Source organism: Zootoca vivipara, chromosome 5 (genome assembly GCF_963506605.1).
Source record: "Zootoca vivipara chromosome 5, rZooViv1.1, whole genome shotgun sequence".
Classification (NCBI taxonomy): domain Eukaryota; kingdom Metazoa; phylum Chordata; class Lepidosauria; order Squamata; family Lacertidae; genus Zootoca; species Zootoca vivipara.
The window spans coordinates 93,565,441-93,585,182 of NC_083280.1; the positions used below are offsets into that span (position 1 = coordinate 93,565,441).

At 46.9% G+C, this 19,742-nt stretch overlaps 1 protein-coding gene across 12 annotated transcripts in view; it reads right to left on the bottom strand.

The window, feature by feature from the left end:
• A4GALT (alpha 1,4-galactosyltransferase (P blood group)) overlaps positions 1-19,742 on the bottom strand; it is a 41,728-nt gene that overhangs the window by 15,018 nt on the left and 6,968 nt on the right. For 6 of the 12 annotated variants that reach the window (XM_035137893.2, XM_035137887.2, XM_035137892.2 and 3 more), the window contains one exon: positions 1,673-1,770. The exons of 5 other annotated variants lie outside the window; for them this stretch is intronic. The gene's annotated coding sequence lies outside the window, so the exon portion shown is untranslated. Of the gene's footprint in view, positions 1-1,672; positions 1,771-3,083; positions 8,564-19,742 lie in introns of those variants that run through there. One more of the 12 variants, XM_035137897.2, reaches the window with a different exon arrangement.

A 19,742-nucleotide genomic window follows, 5' to 3' on the forward strand; every position in this document is an offset into this window, starting at 1 on the left:
CTGGTAGCACAAAAAGGATTACCTTCTCAGGGTGTCGCCATGGTTTAACTCCAAGGGACCTACAGCCTTTTCCAAATTAAAACAGGCAGTGGATCTGGTGGGATACTCCTCTCTATGTTCTCCCTCCACAATCCAAGGCAGTAAAAGGTAAAGGACCCCTGGACGATTAAGTCCAGTCAAAGGCTGCTATGGGGTTGCGGCACTCATCTCGCTTTCAGGCCAAGGGAGCCGGCATTTGTCCACAGACAGCTTTCCAGGTCATGTGGCCAGCATGACTAAACCGCTTCTGGTGCAACAGGACACCGTGACGGAAACCAGAGAGCACGGAAATGACACTTACCTTCCCACTGGAGTGGTACCTATTTATCTACTTGCACTGACGTGCTTTCGAACTGCTAGGTTGGCAGGAGCTGGGACCGAGCAACGGGAGCTCACCACCATCGCTGGGATTCGAACCGCTGACCTTCTGATCAGCAAGCCCAAGAGGCTCAATGGTTTAGACCACATCACTTCTGGATACCAGCTGCTGAAAACCACAGGGCAGGGGAGAGGGCTCTTGTGCTTAGTTCCTGTGACCTCTAGCTGGCCACCCTGAGAACAGGAGGCTGATCCAGCTGGGCTAGAGGAGCCATCGGTCTGATCCAGAAGGCTCTTCTTATGTTCTCATCCAAATTCAGGATTAATGCAGGGAAACTTGGTTGCGTTGTTAATTAGTACTGAAGACAGCACAATAAATTATTCTGCGCCCAATTTTGTATGTCATTATTAACAACGGCAGAATGAGTGATCCTTGAGAGCTTGGCAGGTGTACATGCATTCAATATTTATAAATATTTGTCACGCACTGAAAAATCTATGAACAATAAGGGCAAATGCCACTACATAGCACTATTGTCAGGCTGTAGTCAATGAGAGTCACTTCTTTGACGTTACACTTCTTTGACAACCTCTCCTAGACAATGACAGCTCAAGAGAGCTCTGGGAGGAAGACCTTTCATTGCCTACAGAAAGCCACCCAATCTTAAACAACTCCTCACCCACAATAAGACAACCACCTGACTTAACATGGACATTGGTACCAGAGCCTGCAATAAACCCAGATGCCAACTTTGCTGCCACATACACCCGGACAACACCATTACTGGCCCCAACAACATCCAACATACCATCTCATATTCATGTTGGTTATTTTTAATAATGGGGTATTTAAAGAGGAGAAACAAAGGAGGGGATGAGAGAGGAAAGTTGTAACAGGAAGAAGGAAATGTGAAAGGAGCAGGGGAAAGAGAGGGTGAGGTATAAGTTACGTAGAAGAAAGGAAGACGAAATTACGCGGATCGCTCTGCCGCCTGGGTGCATGGCATGTGCTGGGTGTCTGAGCGGCTAGCTCCACTGCTGACTTTGAGGTGGGGTGGGGGAAGAGGAACTGAAAAGTCTTCTCCATTAAATTTTTCTGAATCAGCAAGTTCTGCCTGAAACAGGGAATGAAAATCCCAGGACCTCCAGAGTAACTGCCTATATTCACATACCCTCCAACATTTCTCCAATGAAAATAGGGATGGCCCATTCCATAATGATAATTTTACTATTTGTCCCCTCCACATCTTGCTTGGTTGCCCCAACCACTCTGGGCAGCTTCCAACATATATAATAATATAATAAAATATCATACATTTTGTTTAAAGACTTCGTTCTGCAGGATTGCCTTCTGACATTTCGGTGTTCAGATCCATACCCTTCAACATTTCTCCAATGAAAATTAGGGACGTCCTAAAGAAAAGAGGGACATTCTAGGATCAAATCAGAAATCGGGTCTGCTTCTCTAAATCAAGGATGTCCCTGGAAAATAGCAACATGGAGGGTCGGTATTCAGTGTGCAGAAAGCTAAACCATAGATTCATCATCATCATCATCATCATAATTTTTTATTATTTATACCCCACCCATCTGGCTGGGTTTCCCCAGTCACTCTGGGCGGCTCCCAACAGAATATTAGAACAGAATAAAACTTCAAACATTTACAACTTCCCTAAACAGGGCTGCCTTCAGATGTCTTTTAAAAGTCAGATAGTTGTTTATTTCCTTGACATCTGATGGGATGGCGTTCCACAGGGCAGGCGCCACTCCTGAGAAGGCCCTCTGCCTGGTTCCCTGTAACTTGGCTTCTCGCAGTGAGGGAACTGCCAGAAGGTCCTCAGCGCTGGACCTCGGTGTCCGGGCTGAACGATGGGGGTGGAGATGCTCCTTCAGGTATACTGGGCTGAGGCCATTTAGGGCTTTAAAGGTCAGCACCAACACTTTGAATTGTGCTCAGAAATATACCGGGAGCCAATGTAAGTCTTTCAGGACCAGTGTTATATGCAGACAAGCTGTCAGGCCGCCACTCGCTGTAGGCTTGGGAGTCGTGGGCATGCTGAATGTCACCCCCCTTCAGGGAAGACACCCGTCCTCTCCCCTGCCTGCCTGCCTGCCTCCTCCAGCCAGGAGCGGGGGCAACAGTGGGCGGCATGCTGAATGTTATCCCTCTCAGGATGACACCCGGGGCAGGCTGTCCCCACAGCACCAACATTGCTCCGCCTCTGGTTATATGGTCTTAATGGCATCTCCCAGTCACCAGTCTAGCTGCCGTATTCTGGATTAGTTGTAGTTTCTGAGTCACCTTCAAAGGTAGCCCCACGTAGAGCACATTGCAGTAGTCCAAGCGGGAGATAACTAGAGCATCATGCACCACTCTGGCGAGACAGTCTGCGGGCAGGTAGGGTCTCAACCTGCATACCAGATGGAGCTGATAGACAACCTCCCTGGACACAGAATTAACCTGGGTCTGCATGGACAGCTGTGAGTCCAAAATGACTCCCAGGCTGTGCACCTGGTCCTTCAGGGGCACAGTTACCCCATTCAGGACCAGGGAGTCCTCCACACCTGCCTACCCCCTCTCTCCACAAAACAGTACTTCTGTCTTATCAGCAACTGCCTTCACTGGTTCTGGTTTAAAAGAGAGGCAGAGCTTATCACTTTGGCAAATAAATTTCCCAAGAGGGATAGGATGTCAATATAAAATGATTGTACCAAACTCTGCCTACCTCAGTTATCATTTTGCCTTTGCCTCTGCGCAGCCATGTTGTGACTGGGGGGCCTCCGTGATTTCCAGCTCTCTCAAGGGAGATGCAGAGGTCAACCGTTTGAGGACCCCAGTGTTAGATGACTGAGAGCCAGCAAAACTTCAAAAGCTTTTCACGACTGCTTGCGCAGGGGATGGGGCGGGATTTATAAGAACCTCCTTAAGACAACAGAAGGTTATTTCAAAATGTGCTGATTTGGGCTTGTCGTTGAGGAAAATAAATTGATTTGTGGGGTGGGGCTGCATATACTATGCATGAGATAATATTTTCCACCCAACCTTCCCATGAGAACAGAATTTCAATGATATTTTTAATATGCAGCAAGGCAGAATATTTTATTAAAATATCCTTTTGCTTTGGAAAATTGCCAGCCGTTTCCCTTAACTGGAAAAATAATAATCTTGACATGTATAGGTTTAGATATGCTTCTGCAAGAAGAGCACAAATCTAGTTTACCCTGGTGGGCTCCCATTTTAGCCAAATTATTTCACATATATATTGATCAGTTGTGGAAGCAAAGCATAATAATCCCAATATTTTAAAATGGTTGCAAAACAACCACCACTCCAGCATCCTACGTGCAAATTTTAAAGTCTCTAGTCAATTTCTATTAGATAAATAGGAAGACTGAGCTGAACCACGGGATCTTATAAGAGAAGAACTAGCCGGCTTCCAATAAAAGATAACAGCAGGATGGATCTACAGTGTTCATGCCCACCACAACCTATGACCACAACCTGTCACATGGATCTGTTTTTGCTGTTTTAATACATGTCTGTGCCTCACTTTGTTGTCCCTTTGCCTTTAGCTCTCTCCACCCCGCAATCTTTCCACTTCTACCTTCTCCCATTCACCTTAAAAGGATGTAATTAAAACAAAAAAAATAAAATTGTGGTTGTGCCCCTGGTTTGACGCACATTAGTTTGGCTTTTAACCCAGTTTTAGTATCTCAACCCACCGACAGAAGCCAAAGTCTATTAAGACAAATGCCTTGCTTTATATTGTTGTGAGTCTGGGGGGTGGGCGACTCCCCCAAACCCTAGAAATTAATAAATAGTAGTTATTTGCAATTGATGCTTTTGAATTTTGGTGCTGGAGGAGACTCTTGAGAGTCCCATGGACTGCAAGGAGATCAAACCTATCCATTCTGAAGCAAATCAGCCCCGAGTGCTCACTGGAAGGACAGATCCTGAAGCTGAGGCTCCAATACTTTGGCCACCTCATGAGAAGAGAAGACTCCCTGGAAAAGACCCTGATGTTGGGAAAGATGGAGGGCACAAGGAGAAGGGGACGACAGAGGACGAGATGGCTGGACAGTGTTCTTGAATCTACAAACATGAGTTTGACCAAACTGCGGGAGGCAGTGGAAGACAGGAGTGTCTGGCGTGCTCTGGTCCATGGGGTCATGAAGAGTCGGACATGACTAAACGACTAAACACAGTTATTTGGAGTATTGAAGGGAAGATTGCAGGCCAGTGGATAAATATAGGCTAAGGTTCCTTTCCAAGCCAGAGCTTCACCTGGGATAAAGGCATCAACATGACAAAAGGTGTTGATGGCCCATCTGATAGGAATCTTGGGTCTGGGCAGACAGAGGTTGCCAAGTTGGCAGGAACAAGGAGTCTTTGGCAAGGTGTGCTGGGGAGAAGAAGGGGAGAGATCCATATTGGGCAGGCTGGCTGAAGGCTGGCTGACTTGGAGAGATGCCTTGGACTCCAGGGCTGCACTGCTATGGGGAACCAGTCCTGCTTGAGATGACCATGCTGTAAGATCTGGACTCCTGCCATGAGGACTGAAGTTGTAAACAGGTGAATAAGCCATATTTCTTAAAGCTACAACAGTCTCCGCCATGTCTTCAATTCTCCACAGGAGAATTCTAGAACCCCCTAGAATCTTGCCATCATTCGGTGGTACCCCCCCCAAAAAATCACAGAAAGGTCAGTGGCTTGTGGAAAGTATTAATGTAGGAAAGCCATTTTGGTATACAAGTGGTATATAAATTAGTAAATGAGAATAATATTTGGGGGGGTTTGATACAATGAAAACATATATAGTCAGGGACATAAATTCTAGGTCCACCCAAGCAATTTTAGATATCTCAAGCGGAAAATGAAGAAATGTATTGACACACACAGCCAACATTTCTGTTTGTAAGATGACATAGGGAACGCAATTGCAGGGTCAACAAGCCTTGCAGCAGTAGTGAGGAACCTACTTAGGCCTGCTGCCACACCCCTCAAAATGGCCCATGAGACCATTTCTAGTAAACTCTACTCAACTGCCAATCATGTGACATCATCTGATGTCACCTATAAGTCATTTCAATCTACCCTGCCATTTTCTGTGATTTCTTAGCAATGGACTTTACATATCTTACACATTATGATTCTATGTACATTTTACATACAATTCCCCCTAATATGCAGGTAAAATACCGGGGTGGGGGGAAATCATTAGACAATCACCCCACTCATTTTTGCCTCTAGCTCCACCCATGATTATAATGGAGCCGCTGGAAGTTTTTTTCAGGTTCGAATCCAGCCCTCAGTCTAAAATAGGTTTTGCACCTCCATTTGTAGTCCTTGGGGGGGGGATCCATAACCAGCTTTAAGGACCTTTACTGCCCCTACTTCAGGGAAACTAATCGTAGTGATGAGAGGTGGCTTTTTGTTTTCTTTTTACAAAATTACAGAAATTCTCAGATGACCATCCCTCTGTCCCAAGATGTTTTGTGCGGCAGATGTGGAGTTAACTGGGGGTGGGAGTTGGCTGTGGTTGAACATAATAAATCGTGGAAATAAAGCAACGATCTTGGCAAGGGCATTTATTTACATATGGGAATAATACAAATGACACCGTGTGTGTTTTTCAAAATAATACCATGTTCAAAAACGGTCACCTAGAAACAGTGTTCAAAAGGAATTACACCCATGAACAGATGTTTCCTTATTATAAAAAATCTTTAAAGAGGGTACATTTTCAGGCTGCAGCTGCTTAGAAGCTGGTATTCTGGAGTCTGAATCAGTAAAGGGACCCCTGACCGTTAGGTCCAGTCACGGACGACTCTGGGGTTGCGCGCTCATCTCGCGTTATTGGCCGAGGGAGCCGGCGTACAGCTTCCGGGTCATGTGGCCAGCATGACTAAGCCGCTTCTGGCGAACCAGAGCAGCGCACGGAAATGCCGTTTACCTTCCTGCTGCAGAGGTACCTATTTATCTACTTGCACTTCGTGCTTTTGAACTGCTAGGTTGGCAGGAGCAGGGACCGAACAATGGGAGCTCACGCCGTTGCGGGGATTTGAACTGCCGACCTTCTGATCGGCAAGCCCTAGGCTCTGTGGTTTAACCCACAGCGCCACCCGCATCCCGAATCAGTCAATAATTGTGCACAAAGCTCTCTCCTTCTCTCTCACACGGTATGTGTGTGTGTCGCCCACTTGTTTTCAACTGCCCATTAAATGAGAGCTGTAGATAACACACTGTGTCTCGACTTTTTACTGGACTGACATGGCAAAAAGATGTTGACAAAGTCTGGGATTTGCTATGTGACTCAAATTAAATTGGTTGCGTACTATTTGCTGCAGCTGGTGGGAAAACCAGGTGGTTAATTAAGCTTCTTTATTGTATCATGAAGATCATATGATATAAGTTGTCATGGATCCATCCAATGACCTTCTTTGCTGTTGCCACCCCCACCCTCAATTTTTTGTAGTGACAGTGATATAAGTTGTTACATTCATTTCATCATTTTTTTCTGTGTTTTTTGTTTTGCAACCTTTTGATTCATACACCTGACCGGAAACTTCTCAATCTCCCAGCTAGACAATCAGCACAGTGTAGTGGATATTGGTAGACTTCAACCTCTGAGTTTAAATCCCACCTCCATTGTCTTTGTCCTATTATCTGTGCTCATTTACAGCACTGATAGGCTTCCTGCTACCTGATAACACACCTTACAACATGAAATCAAACAGGTAAAAATGCAATAACTATGGCAAGTACAAAGTACAAAGTACAAATAACTATGGCAAGTACAAAGTACAAAGTACTTTGTACTTTGTTATGGCAAGTAACAATTGCAGAATAAAACTTGAAAAGCCAAGAATGAAAAAGTGGATTGAAGCAGATCTAACAATCTGAAATGGATGCAAAAGACCTGGGGAAATGAAAAGAACTTAGCATGGTGCAGCGATCTAAAGTCACACAACATGGTATGAAGCAAGCACTAGACAAGACTCTGCGGGGAGCAGTGGCGGAGCTTCATGCTCCGACACCGGGGCTGACACGCATCCTGGGGGCAGGACACGCTGCCTGCCGGGATCACGCAACCAGGGGCGCTGCGCTCCCATCGCCCCCCTCTTCCTACGCCCCTGGTGGGGAGGCTATGCCATAAACCCATTGCCATTACTACTAGCAGCCAGCCTCCCAGGCCAGGCAGAAAAAAGCCTCTGGAGAAAATATCAAAGTCTGCTTGGAACATGTGGGGAGGGGCAATCCCCACAGGTTAGGGGTGGCTGATTTTGTCTCACACCACACTGCAGAGCTTTCCAAACTTTTTATGTTGGTGGCACACTCTTTAGACATGCATCATTTCGCAGGGCATAATTCAGTTCTACTTTCCAGCCCTAGGAGGAGAGCGGGGAGCACAATTCAAAGTGTTGGTGCTGACCTTTAAAGCGGTCTCAGCCCAGTTTACCTGAAGGAGCATCTCCACCCCCATCGTTCAACCCAGACACTGAGGTCCAGCTCTGAGGGCCTTCTGGTGGTTCCCTCACTGTGATTAGCGAGGTTACAGGGAACCAGGCAGAGGGCCTTCTTGGTAGTGGCACCCAGCCTGTGGAACACCCTCCCACCAGATGTCAAGGAAAAAACAACTAGCAGACTTTTAGGAGACATCTGAAGGCAGCCCTGTTTAGGGAAGCTTTTAATATCTGAAGGACTATTGTATTTTAATATTTTGTTGGAAGCCGCCCAGAGTGGCTGGGGAAACCCAGCCGGATGGGCGGGGTAGAAATAAATTGTTATTATTGATTATTGATTATTATTATTATTATTATTAGTGCCAGACACCTACACACTGCAGCCGACACACAGTTTGGAAAACTCTGCCATCCTGGCTCACCTCACATGTCCATTTGTTTTGGCTTGTTGTTAATTCTATGCCAAGGTCTAGTAGTAGACAAACAGAAATTGTGTAGACCATACATACAGAAAAATGGAAGCCATAGTCAGTGGTATTTTTCTGGAAAAAGAGATGTTGGGACTCACCATGAACACCTCCCTTGTTCTCTTACCCTTGTTCTCTGGCCTGAGAGGTGCCAGAACTGAGTTTAAGGAGGCTTTTAACGTTTAATAGATTATTTTATTTCATTTTTCTGTTGGAAGCCGCCCAGAGTGGCTGGGGAAACCCAGTCAGATGGGCGGGATATAAATAATAAATTATATATTATTATATTATTATTATTATTATTATTATTATTATTAAGCCCTGACCATGGTTATTATGACCTTACATGCTTAATTAGTTTCCTGTCAAGTTCATATGAATGTAGCAAATGTCAGCCTGTAGAAGAACAACTTAGGACATTTGTTCTTCATTTTTCTTGTTTTGTAACTGAGCTATGGAAAAACTTCAATCATTCTGTACTACCAAAACTCTAAATAGACCTTGAAAGACTTTTGACAGACAAAAAGCAATTGTTTCAGACAGATCGGGTCCTCCCTCAAAGAGGGCACGTGTTGCGGTGAGACCTGGAGACCAACACCCTGTGTTGTGGGTGGGTAAGATTGGTCAGCCACAGCATCCAATCAGTAGGTCCCTCGATGTTGGGTTCAATCTGGCCAATGGGGCGCAGTCCAAATGGATTGAGGGACCTATATATACCCATGAATGTGACCCAGAGCTTCCATTCAGAACAAGCTAACAGCGTGTCCTCTGTGCTACCAAGAGAGAGAGCGATTTACCTTCGAAGGATCGTCCTGGTGATCTTTTTCCTTTATTCTCCTCCCCCCCCTTTCCCCCCTAGATTCTCCCAGTAGTTATTCTTCCCTCCTTGGTTAATTCCCTTCATTTCCTTGCCTTTCCCTTCCCCCCCATAGGGGCTTTCGCCCCACAGGGCTTCGGCTCCTAGAGTGCTCGCGGTTTGCGGAGCTTGCCGCCAGGGCCGTCTTAAGCCCATCCAGCGCCCTGGCGCTAGGTCCCTCCAGTGCCCCCCTCCAGAGCCTCTCCAAGGGCCTGGGAGTGCCAAGTGGACCGCAGCAGCAGCGGGAGGCCACCTCCGAGGACTCCGCATTGTGCCTCCTTCTCGTTTCCCCAGCGTTGGGTTCCGCTCAGTCAAGCTTCGCCACCAGCACATGCACCGCGGGACCAGCAAGAGCTGCTTGGGCGCTGTGCGCACACTGGTAGCAAAGCTCGACTGAGCGGAACCCAGCGCTGGGGAAACGAGAAGGAGGCGCAGTGCGGAGTCCTCGGAGAAGGAGCGCAGTCCTGGCCAGATTGCCGGAACCCTGCGCTCACTTGGCGCCCTTCCAGCGCCCTCCAGCGCCCGGCACAATGGTTCTCCGCGCCACTAGCCTCTATGGCTAGGATGGGCCTGCGTTGCTGCTGCCTGCTTAATTTTCCGGTGGCCTTTTGCTTTCCTTCTCCGTTCCGGCTGCACTTCGGGGCTTGGAAATTTTATTGGTATTTTGTCTGTTGCGATATTGGCATTCTGTCTAGCCGATCACTTTGGGGCATCGCAGAAAGTCCCTCTCTGAGCGAATTGCTGAGTTTCACCACTGTTCTGCTTGGCGGCTGGTGGGGAATTTCCTAGGGCTGGGGATACCCCTCCCCCCCCATCTTAACGCCATTCGTAATTTTGTACCTTCTTTTCAAGTAGGGGAGGTGTTAGCCCAGCTAATTTTGGCGGGAGCGCCATCTTGTTTTGGCGGGAGCGCCATGTTGATTGCGAGGTACCTTTTTAATTCCATCTGTATTTTCTGTAATTCCCCGTTTAATAAGGTGGTTTCGGGATGCCTATTAAGAGGAATCCCAGTCCTGCTCTCCCTTCCAAAAGGGTGATTAGAGGCCCGTCTCAGTCACTGCGTTCAGCGCCTCCCCCAGCGGTTCCCCAGCATACGCTGGATCGCTTGGGTGCAATTATGGCCAATATTGGATCAGATCCAAGGTTTAATACAGAGCTGGAGTCTCTGGCTCAGCAGTTTGGAAGGCTCAGCCCGGCACTTCCACATCTTCCACGGTTTTTGAGGCTCATGGTCCTTCGGATGTGAGCGAAGGGAGCGAGGCTTTTGACTAAGCTGGTCAAAGGCACACCTAGCCTCAGAGAACACCTGGACCTCTAGTGACAAATAGGTATCCAGTACTTGCTCCTTCAGAGGGAGTGCAACCCCCATCCAACTTGCCAATTTCCCAAACATGGGAACCTTTGTCTTCCCAGTCTACCACTGCATCTGGACACCTGCCCAAAGTTTTTGCAGCCTCTCCTGATTCAGCTATTATAGAGAACCAGAGCTGTGTGATATCAGCATCCTGGTGACACTTTGCTCCCTAAGGACCGCACCCAACAGCTTCAAATAAATAGTTTGAAAACTCACTGCTTTCCCTTGACAGCATTTTACAAAATTATGTGCATTGTGTCAGGAGTATGGGCAGGAGTCAGGCTCTGGGGCATGTAGTGCTTTGCAGAACTGGGGCCTGCCTCAGCTTGTGCTGGAGAAGCAAGGAGTGGCCACTCAGGTGAAGACCTCAACTTGTGCTGGAGAGGCAAGGAGTGGTCACTCAGGTGAGACCACTTGATACCTCACTGCACCTGGTGGCAGGAGCTGGGAGGGATAAAAGCTCAGCATTTCCCTTCAGCTCTTTGCCACAGCAACACTATCCCTGCCTGGTTGCCTCTGGCCTCTTGCTCCTTGGACCCTTGCCTTGCCGACGCCTTGTTCCTTGGACCCTCGCCTTGCCGACACTTTGATCCTCGACCCTTGGACCCTTGCCTTGCCGACGCCTTGCTCCTTGACTCCCAGACCTTCGCCTCTGCCTTGCTCCTTGACCCTGCGACTGCCTGCTGCTGGACCCTCAGCCCTGCACCTGTTCCTGCTTCTACACCACCATCTTGCCTCTGGTCCTGACGTCCGCCGACCGGACCGTGACATATTGTCTCTCGAAAGAGAACCTGCCCAAGTGATGCCCCACATATACACTAAGTATTACCACCCCAACCTCCCAACCTCCCTCCCTCCCTCCTCTCTGCCCCCTTCTTCTCATTGACAGCATTTCTAAAGCGATGTTTACAGCATGCAACAGTTAACACTAAGGAAAGTCAGGTTTTGTAGAAACGTCCTTCTTTGACATAAAGTTCCTCAATATGCCTCGGAATGTGGCTTTTGTCTGTTCGTTTTGCAAAGAACTTGGAACATTTGGAAAGCTGTATCAGAACAATAAAATTCTGAATGGACATGAACTGACATACTCCCAATATAAGGGGTTGTGCAGCGGGCGAGACTATCTTTGCATATGATGAAATGGTGTATGAAAGCTTTTGCCAAAAATACAATGGTTAGTCTTCAAGCTGCCACAAGTTTTTTTGTTGACTTTGCTGCAGCAGACTAACCCAGCTACCCAGTTCAGAGGGTGTTGGAATCGTAGAAGCCAAGGTTGGGACAAGTACTCTTTGGTGAGAGAACCCCAGCAGAGATTTAAAGTCACATATAAGCTGTTAGAGCTTTAAAATGTGCCCTTTCAGTGAGCCCCAAAATGTCCCATTTCCAAGCTATCCCACTTCGCTAGCACAGAGATAGACCAAACATTTGGTAAATCAAAAAATGGTTTACAGTACTTACAAAACTTTTCAAAGGTTTGCTTTCCTTTTCCTTTTTTCCTTTTTTATATAAAAAAGTTATTTGTTCAATAACCCAAACGTCACTTAATATACAATGAAACCACACAGTTGCTCCTTCACAGCAGAATCAAACGTCCATGTGGATGCCACCCCCTCCTCACGGGTTCCAGATCAGGTGCCTTCCATGGTGACATTAGGGCTCTCCCAGTTTGTTTTGGGTCCCACACATCAACTAGGCCCCACGCTGGATTTGATCTTTGGTGTGTGTATAGATGTGATCATGTCCTCAATTGTGGAAGTAGCATGGTCTGATCACTACACTCTGAAAGCCAGGATTGACTTCCGGCCCCTACCCCGCTTGGGTGGCGAGCCTATTTGGGCTTGCCCGCAAAGGCTGATGGATCCTGATGGGCCTTGCGGGCCCCTGCTCCCCCTGGCGGCTCACTAGATGAGCTGGTCGAGAACTGGAATAACCGGCTCTTGGTGGCCATCGATGAGATCACACCTAAGCGCCCTCTGCGATCCTGCCGAAACCGGGCAAGGTGGCCGAGAGATTAGAGCAGTGCAACCATCTAAGATATGCTGCATCTTCCCTTATCCTTAACAATACCAACAATTAGGCTACCATTGATGTAATCTGCTGTGTTGTTTCTTTCTAATGTGCTAGCTTCTTCTAGCCAGAGCATCCATTAACCACTTTGCTTCTTATATTAAAATAGTAAGAAAATAATTATGAGTTTTTTTCTGATAAACTCATAAGGCTTTCTTGGAGTTGCTTGAAAAAGAAAAACCATACATATGTTTGCTACTCAGTTTTAATAATACTAAATTAATAAATTTATATCTATACCCCGCCCTTCCCGGTTTAAAAACCGGGCTCAGGGTGGCTAACAGCAAATATAAAACATGGATTGAAATGCGACTTAAAACCAGCATAAAACAGCATAGAATACAACATAAAATGCAGCATTAATATCAATAAAATTCTAAAATTCAGGGGTCATTTTTGGAAGAGGGGAAAAAAACCCAGTCAGTAGACATTGAATGATAACCAGGGCTAACTGGCCAAGTTGGTCCTACTAGGGCCATCAAGGAGGTGTGTGAATAAGGATTTAAATGTGGGGTCCCAGAAAGGGTTTCTTCATAGAAGAGGAAAGGGAAAAGGGAATAGAGGATCAGGCTAATTCAGATTGAAGGCCAGGTGGAATAGCTCTGTCTTACAGGCCCTGGAAGGAGATCAAGTCCTGCAGGGCCCTAGTCTTGTGGGACAGAGCATTCCACCAGGTCGGAGCCATCACTGAAAAAGCCCTGGCCCTGGCGGAGGATAGTCTGGCTTCCTTAGGGCTCGTGATATTAAATCCTGACCTTTTAATAAGCATTTGCTTAACCTCCATGGTGTTTTCCCCCCCCCTGTGCCTTCATATTAACTAGGCAGTCATAAGAAAAAATTGAGTTTTCTAGTGCACTATTAACCCTAGAGCACTGAAGATATAAAAAATAGTCTTGGAATGACACCAACATGCATTCTTATTTTTGTAGTAGTAGTGAGGGTAGCTCAGATAAGAGCTGTATCTCTGAATCATCCACCTTGACCCAAGGACACCCAGACTCATCACCAAGTGCACCAACTATGGTCATTCCTGAACAGGAATTGTCCGACCAAAATGCATTGGTAACCTCAAGACTTCATTACTGCAATATGTGCCGCAACGCCGGATCTGGGGCAGTGCAGCTAGTTCCCCTGCAAAAAAACAAACTATACATTCTAAAAAAACAGACTAACATCGCATTTCACGGTTGATATTATTTCCACTGTACTTTCTCTTAAGTGAAGGTGCACTTACATTACACTTCCTAAACAGGAACAGTTAGGCTGCACTCTTCAAATTATTCTTCCCCTTGACCTTTGCAGCCCTGATTTATTAGGTTATAAAAGTCTCGTACTTTCCATACTGCAAGCAAGTGAATATGATTTACAATTCCTTGTACAAAGCTGGTATTTAGAGCCATCACCACTGAAGCTGTCTATGTGCTGCTAAAATAGTCCACAGTGTACAATGCATAAGTTTTATAGCAGGCACGTCCAACAAGTAGATCGTGATCTACTGGTAGATCATGGGGTGTTCCTGGTAGATCTCTGGCCACTCAGTGATGTACTCCCCCCCCAAAAAAAAGCTCTACAATTTTGGCTTTCCTAAAAAAGCTCAGCAACTTTTGCTTCCTAGCAAAAAAGTGGGCCATCAGATTAAGTTCGACTACCAGACTGGGGATTCAGGACCCTCAACTGTTTTATATAATCAACTTTTGATTACGTTCTGTGTATATCGCAATGCTCATTCAGTTCCATTCATTCATGTATTCAGTTCCATTTATTCATTTGCTCCCTAAAAAAAGCTCAACCAACTTGGCTTCCCCAAAAAAGCTCAACAACTTTGATCCAACAACAATGGGTAGATCACAGTCTGTTGGGAGTTGGACATCCCTGTTTTATAGGATGCCTCTGTCAATATAAATCATATTTTACTGATGGAGGGATAGCCCTGCTTCATCACGCAGTCTTTGCATGGGTGTCTGGTGCCTTCCAAAAGCACAAAATTCTAGCCTGTTTCAGCTCAAGTTCTTCCACCTGTCAGCAACTTTATACTCAACGGAAGACTCACATTGTAAATGACTTCTTCCAGTGAAGACTTTAAAAAACAACACAGTGCTCTCCTTCTGCATAAGTCCTCCCTATTTCTGATCTCTGATGGGCTAAAAAGGATATGATAATGTGAAGTAAAATAATTAAGTTGGCTGCCTGACTAATTGGGAGCAGAGTTTTAGCCAAGTACATTTTAAAATCTAACTTATTACAGTCCTACTTTAATTACTTAACAAGTGCCTTCTACTGTCAAAAGGTGGTCTTTAAAAACATCCACTTGTGAACTCATCTAAATGGCCAAACAAAACCCTTAGTTTGTGATCATCTGGTGTCTACTCTGCAGGGGGGGAAACTGTTTTTTGTAGTAATCTTAAAACAGTGTTAAAATTCTAAACTGATGTGGAAATGTGGGGAGAACTGAACTAAGGAAGGAGAAAATGAAAAACAACTGGCAGGTTGGCACATCCCCGGTAACCGCACGTCATAAAGCAAACATAGTTGCTGCAAATACAGTGGTTTCCTGTTGCAAACTCAAAGACATTACATGGGTGCAGAAGATATGCTTATTAAAAACGCCCACAGATCTGCACCTGGGAGCCTGTCTCAGTCGGTGGTTTACTCTCTCTCTTTGCAGGGAACTCTTTACCTCCCCAACCTGTCTGCAAGGGAGCACCTTCTCTCTGTCAGGTGGTGGAGTTTTCTTCAAGGTCTTCTCTTTAAGGCCTGAGGAGAGTTTGAGAAGCGCTCAAACCACTAAGCCACTGTACCAGAGAAGATGGATAAGCATGTGTGATCTCACTCTTCCCGTAATACTCTCTTTCCCCTGTCACAAACTATGGATGCAACTATGATCCCTCTCCCTCCTGTCTTCCACATGATGTACTTTTATGAATGACCAAAATCACCAGTCAAGCCATAGGGAGATAAGAAGCAGCTCTGTTCAAAAGTGGGCAGATGGGGTTCGTCCACCTGGGTAGGGAGCCCATCTAGGAGAAGGAAAACTCTGATCCTCAACCTCCACCGCTTTGCAACAAGTCTAATTCAAGAGAAAGGCTTGGGGAGTAAGCCCTGAGGAAAAATCTGTACCCGATGCACTGTGATTCTCCAGAAGTTTGACTTCACTCCTGGAGGCACACTCCATTGTCTCTCGAGACATACGGATGCCAACAATATTCAACAAGGTGTCATTAAGAGCAGATCACATAGAATTTGTCCTCAATAAAGCATTTAGCTCAAATCACACAGTTGTGGCACAGTTGTAGGACCCAGGTGGCGCTGTGGGTTAAACCACAGAGTCTAGGGCTTGCTGATCAGAAGGTCGTCGGTTCGAATCCCTGCGACGGGGTGAGCTCCTGTTGCTCGGTCCCAGCTCCTGCCCACCTAGCAGTTCGAAAGCACATCAAAGTGCAAGTAGATAAATAGGGACCGCTCTGGCGGGAAGGTAAACGGCGTTTCCGTGCGCTGCTCTGGTCCGCCAGAAGCAGCTTTGTCATGCTGGCCACATGACCTGGAAGCTGTCTGCAGACAAACGCTGGCTCCCTCGGCCTATAGAGCGAGATGAGCGCCGCAACCCCAGAGTCAGACACGACTGGACCTGATGGTCAGGGGCCCCTTTACCCTTTACCTATGTGGCTTCGGAGCAGGAGCTGATGTTCCAAAGAATAGACTCAATGTGGTCGCTTGGGCATGGGGAACTACTGTAGGCATGCTGTTTTTGGAGTCTAGCTCCCTCAAATATCTCAGAAGGCAGGGAGGAATAGGAGGGAATACAGTTTTTTCAGATAGCTTGGACCTAAGCCATCTAGGGCTTTAAAGGTCATAATCAGCGCTTTGAATTGTGCCTGGAAACAGACCAATAGGCCAGTGAAGCTGTTGTAACAAGGGAGTCGTCTGCTCCCTATAACCAGCCCGAGTCAACAATCTGGCTGCAGCTCTTTGAGCTAGCTGAAGTTTCTACCAGCCCCACGTAGAGCACATTACAGTAATCCAAACAGGACGTAGCTAAGGCATGTGTCACTTTGGCCAAATCAGGCATCTCTATACGAAATGAGTCTAGTTTTCAGTAATGATTAAAACCTCAGTCAGGCAATCCTTGGCAAGCGCACAAGGCAAAGTCTCAACCCCCCCCCCTACCACCACCACCATATTAAGAAAAATTATCTGGGACTGAGCTCAGTATTTCCACTCTTCTTCAGCTTTTCCTAGTGGAAAAACAGCATCAGAGTACAAATACCACCCCACCAAGAAAAACCCTTAGTGTTACTTTATGGTTCACTAGAGGCAGAATCCTAATACTTCAGGTGTTTTGGGAAATGCCTTGACGACTTACCGTTTCTAAACCTCTAATAGAAATGCATTTAAGTTGAACAAGTGAATGCTGAAATAAAGATTTTCTTTAACTGAATGTGAGATACAGACAATAATTCCCTTTTTATATTGCTGTCATCTTTATTTATCATTCCCTCTGCTGGTGAACTTGTGTGACTGGGTGCCCGCAAGTCTGGAAGTAAAACCAGGCCAAGAGTTTCTACTACGGAAGTTGCTCTAACAGAAGACATAGTGAAACTGTTGACCACAAACGTCTTCCTCCACACGTCCTTCCACCTAGCTCCCCTGAACATGTGACTCGCACCACCACCACCAATGCTTTCCTCTTAAACATCAGTGAAGAGAGGCTCTTTGCTTGGCTGGAGAGGAAAAAATGAGAGATTCTCACACTTCTGAAAAGTCTCATATTGGAAGCCAGAAATTTACGTATGGCTTATCAGATGCCATTGCAGATGCCACCACCCTCTGGGTACAGGCACCGACATCCATGTCATCCTAATGTCAGTAGCAATGTGCATCACTGTGTCTTTGTGCACAATGTGTTGCCATGAGGGAGATAATGTGAGCTGCCTCAGTTAACACAGGAGGATAAGAACCTGCTAGATCAGGCCGGTGGCACATCCAGTGGCAAACGGTGCTGCTTGGCTGCCCGGGGCAGCGCCCCCTGGGGGCGGGGTGTCGCTCCGCAGCGTGCATGCATTGTGACATCACGGTGTGCGCGCCAGGACGAGTCAGGACAGACTGCGCATAGCCACACATGCGCAGTCTGTCTGGGTTGGCGCTGCTGTTTTGCTCGGGCGGCGGCAGCGAGGGGCGGGCCAGGGGCGCTGCCCCCGCACTGCCCCCGCCAGACTGGAGCTAGGGGCGGCCTACCCCCTAAGCCCCTCCCTTGCTACGTGCCTGAGTGCATCAATGCAGGATGCTGTTCTCACAAAGGACAACCAGCTGCCTGTAGGAATCCTCAAGCAGGATCCGAGCACACAAGCACTCTCTCCTCCTGGTGTTTGGAAGCATTTCGACCTCCGTCCATAGTTCTCTCTTCCATTAATTTTTCCTATCCTGTTTGAAAGCCATCCAAGTTGGCCATCACTACACTGCTTGAAGAATTACTTTATTTCATGGGATATCCACAAGTTTTAGTATTATGAGAGGGAGAAAAACTTTCCTTTCTCCACGCCATACATAATTTTATAACTTATATTACTTGCATTCTCTATAGATTAAAAAGTCTGAAAAGCTGTGACCTCTCTTCATAAAGGAGCTGCTTCATTCCCTTGATCTCTTTGGTTGCCATTTTCTAAACCTTTTCTGAAGACAATGACGTAGATAACTGGAATCTATGTTAGAGCTGATCAACCGGCATATATTTACCCCACATTCCAGCTGTTGATTTGAGAGACCTCATCCTTGACACGGAAGTCATCTCCAAACTGAGGAGATCTCAGTAGGATATCCTTGGAGCACAACTTTATGATCAGACACTCAATAAATGTTGACTGTGACCAAAAGCCCATTTCTCTTCCTAGCTTCCCAAAAAACAAAACTTCTCCTCGTCTCCCAGCTGCACTTCAGTCATGCATTGTTCAGAGCCAGGCCATCCATGAGGTGGACTCAGGCAGCAGTATCCAAGGGGGGCTGCCATGGGGGCCGCCACTGCCACCGCAGAAGCAGGGGAAGCAGTGGTGGCTTCTAGCTTCTGATGAGGTCCTGTGAGAGCACCACAAGATTTAGCCAGAACCTGGAAGCTGTTTCTGCCGCACAACCCCGGCAAGCAAGGCTTTGGCAGGGCCCCTTCCTGTTTCATCTCAGGCAGGGAAATAGGGCAGGCCGCCTCTGGCATGAACGCTGCACAGAGAAACCAGCTGGACCAGAGCTGGACTCTCTGACTCTTCCAAATTTGTCTCTTATAATCAGGTCTCCTTCTTCCAGGATCAAGTCCCAGATTATTGTTGTTTTGTTAGTTGCCAACAAAATAGGGGGGTGTAGGGAAGGAAGGGGAAAGTGAAGTTGTTGCAGTTTGGGGAAGCCGTCCGTTTCCCCTCTTTCCTGCGTGGTTTGACCTACAACAGTTCCCCTTGTCAGTACATATTTCCTATGCTGAGAAACTGGGCCATCTCCCCCTCTTTCCCTGCCAATTCTATACTAGGTTTTGCCAGCATATACCAACCCTCTCTGCAGCCATTCTGGGCCACCTTTCTCAGATGGTGGGGGGCTGCTTCCTTGACACCCCTAAAGACAACAGGTTGTTTGCCAGGCTGAACAAGTCTGGCCAGTACCAATACTGGCAATGTACACAGCCCAAATGAGTGCAGTTCCCTATTGCCTACACTGACTGGCAGCAGCCACCAAATGAGTGCAGTCCCATATTGTCTACACTGACTGGCAGCATCCACCAAACCACCTGGGAGCAACCACCAGATGAAAATAGCTCAGTATTGACTACACTAACTGGGAACAACCTCTATAAAATGGGGGGGGGGACACAGAGACAGTTCAGCCTCAGGATCCTCTGATTTATCAATGAAATACAGTAAACCTCAACATGAAACCCCTGTAATTGTCTCTTTTCCTGACTAAATGGGGGGGGCTAGCTCTAAAGTGAATCAATTCTAAGCAATTCCTCTACCAAAAACTGACCCCCGTATATGCCGACACCCAGGGCCGTCTTAAGCACATCTGGCGCCCTGGCGCCATGGTGCGAAGATCCCTCCGCCCCCCCGCCCCCGTTTCTCAGCGCGGCTGTCTGGCGGGCACAGCAGTGCGGCGCCCCCCAGTCTGGCCGTAGGGCCAGCCCTGCCGACACCAAAAAACAAGGAAT